Below are 3,048 nucleotides of genomic sequence, written 5' to 3' on the forward strand. Positions count from 1 at the left end.
TTATAGAGATGCAAAATAGTGGTTATGTAGAGCTTGAGCGGGGTGGAGGAGAATAAAGGTGTGACTGCTTAAGGGCTTGGATTTAATATGAAAATTGTTCTAAAATTGATGTGGTAATGGTTGCTTAAATCCGTGAATATTCTGAAGACCATCATAAATGGGTGAGTTGTATAGTATGTAAATTACCAAGCTTTGTATATTTGTACACACATCATACTTTATATACTGTTTATATATAAACATATGTATTTTTTTTCCCCCTTTTTTAATACCAGCAGGTTTGGGGGAGGGTTTGCTATTCTTTTTTACCCAGGCTGGAGCACAGTGGCCACAATCATCGCTCACTGCAACTTGGAACTCTTACTTTTGTCTTCTTCTTTTGCCACATTCCATATCAAACCCCCAACTCTTGGGCTCACGTGATCCTTCCACCTCAGCCTCCTAAAATTTTTTTTTGCATTGATGGGGTGTGGCTATGTTGCCCACGGTGGTCTCTATTCCTGGCCTCAAGTGATTCTCCCATCTCAGCCTTCCAAAATGCTGGGGTTACAGGCCTGTGCCACTGTGCCTGGCTGGTTTGTTTTGTGTACATTTACAAACTTATTTTAAAATTTATACGGAAATACAAAGGGCCAAGATAATTAAGATAATCTTGAAGAAGGACAACAAAAGAAGAGGACTTATTATATATCAAAACTTTTAAATAGGTGGTAGTAACTAATGCAACGGGATCAGTAGAACAGGATGCAAATCCAGAAACAGCCTCGCACACAAGTCACCTGACTTGTGAGAAGGTGATGTTGTGGTACGGTTGGCAAAAGTATGGTCTTATCAATATATGATGCTGGGTCTACTGAATAGGTATATGGGAAAACTGAACCTTAATCTCAGTACCTCACCTTGTATCTCTAAATCAACTCGATTGCCCGCATATTTAGATGTGAATGGTACAACAAAGTTTTTAAGAGAAAATTTTAGCGTATCTTAATGACTTTGCAGTGGGCCAATCTTTCTAAAAAGCTCTAAGGCACAAAGCAATAAAAATTGTGGGCAATATTAAGAGCCTTTTTTATGGAATGACACCTTTTAAAAAATGAAAAGCAGGCCACATTATGGGCAGAGAAAGGTTTCGTTACATATATTTTGTATCTACAATATCTGAAGAACTGCAAATCAGAAGGAGAAAGATAGAAAATTGACAAAACATTTGAACAAGCATTTCACAAAAGAAGAAATGAAATGATGAATGTATATATGAATAGGTGTGCCACTTCATTTGTCAGATAATTATGAATGAGATGTTTCTATCAATACCTAGCAAAATTACTATCAATGGGCTGGGCGTGGTGGCTCACGCCTGTAATCCTAGCACTCTGGGAGGCCGAGGCGGGTGGATTGCTCAAGGTCAGGAGTTCGAGACCAGCCTGAGCAAGAGTGAGACCCCGTCTCTACTAAAAAAAAATAGAAAGAAATGATCTGGACAACTAAAAATATATATAGAAAAAATTAGCCGGGCATGGTGGCGCATGCCTGTAGTCCCAGCTACTTGGGAGGCTGAGGCAGTAGGATTGCTTGAGCCCAGGAGTTTGAGGTTGCTGTGAGCAAGGCTGATGCCACGGCACTCTAGCCAGGGCAACATAGTGAGACTGTGTCTCAAAAAAAAAAAAAAAAAATTACTAAAAATGGAAAAAAAAACCAAGACTTGAAGACATGGAGCAACTGGAACTTTCCTAAATTACTGGTGGGAGCATAAATCGAAAGCTGAGAGTGTGTGTGTGTGTGTGTGTGTGTGTGTGTATACGCATATATACACATTTTCACTGCTAGGTAATGCTGAATAGAAATGTGTTCGTATGTTCACCAAAAATCAAGTGTGAGAATTTTCTTTAGTAACATTATAATATCCAAAAAGTAGATATTATCTGCCTGCCAGTCATTAGTACAATCAAGTGATAAATTGTAATGTATTTATGCAATGGAATATAATCTATAAGAAAAGAGATTGCACTTTTACTACATGTAACAGTATGAGTCTCAAAAGCACAGAGTATAAAGAAGCTAGACCAAAAAAGTATGTGCTGTCCAATTCCATTTTTATAAAGATCAAAAACAGTCAACACTAATGGATTGTGTTAAAAATCATGATGGTTGTTATCCTTTGAGTTAGAGTAGTGGTCTATGGCCATACCACCCTGAATGCGCCCGATCTTGGAAGCTAAGCAGAGTCGGGCCTGCTTAGTACTTGGATGGGAATTAGAGTAGTGAGTGGAAAGAGAACCAGTTAGACTTTGGGGGTTCTGAGTATATTTGTTTCTTGATGTAGGTGCTGGTTTCATGAATGCATTTAGTTCTATGAAGTTATCAAACTACAATTAGGATGTGTACTTTTTCGATATGTGTGATTATTTCAATAAAAAAGTAAAAGAAAATCCTTGACAGTTTTCCCTGAAACCAGTTAAAACATACCAAAATGATTATTGCAAACTTGGCTCTACAGCAGAACGTAATAACTAAGTTATTCTTGACAGTATATATAATATATACGTAAGGTAAGATCTGGGATGTAAAATTCTAAATTAAATGAACAGACACAAAAAGAGATAATGATGAAAGGAAGGAAAAGCTAGCCTTTTTTCAGGTAAGATATACTTAAATGATACCCTTTCACTCTTGACCTCAGTGGTTGGTGAAATGTTGGCCAAATAATTCTTTTTGGAAATCTTTAAATGTAGTCAAATTCATGGAATTGCGAAGCAGATTTAGACTTTAAATAAATGACATCTTCATATTAAATAGTACAGAGATAATACAAATAATAATAAAAAGTAAAACTAAATCAGCAACACAATGTGTAATACCCAGAAGGCATAAAATCAAATGTAAATTAAGGCTTTAATATGTCATTATAATGAATGTAAATGGATTAAATTCTGTAAAAAGACACACATTAGGTTAAATTTTTTTTTTTTTTTTTTTGTGACAGAGTCTCACTCTGTTGCCCGGGCTAGAGTGCCGTGGCATCAGGCTAGCTCATAGCAACCTCAAACT

The sequence above is a fragment of the Propithecus coquereli genome, unplaced genomic scaffold (genome assembly GCF_000956105.1).
Source record: "Propithecus coquereli isolate 6110/MARCELLA unplaced genomic scaffold, Pcoq_1.0 Scaffold27, whole genome shotgun sequence".
In the NCBI taxonomy this organism is placed as follows: Eukaryota; Metazoa; Chordata; class Mammalia; order Primates; family Indriidae; genus Propithecus; species Propithecus coquereli.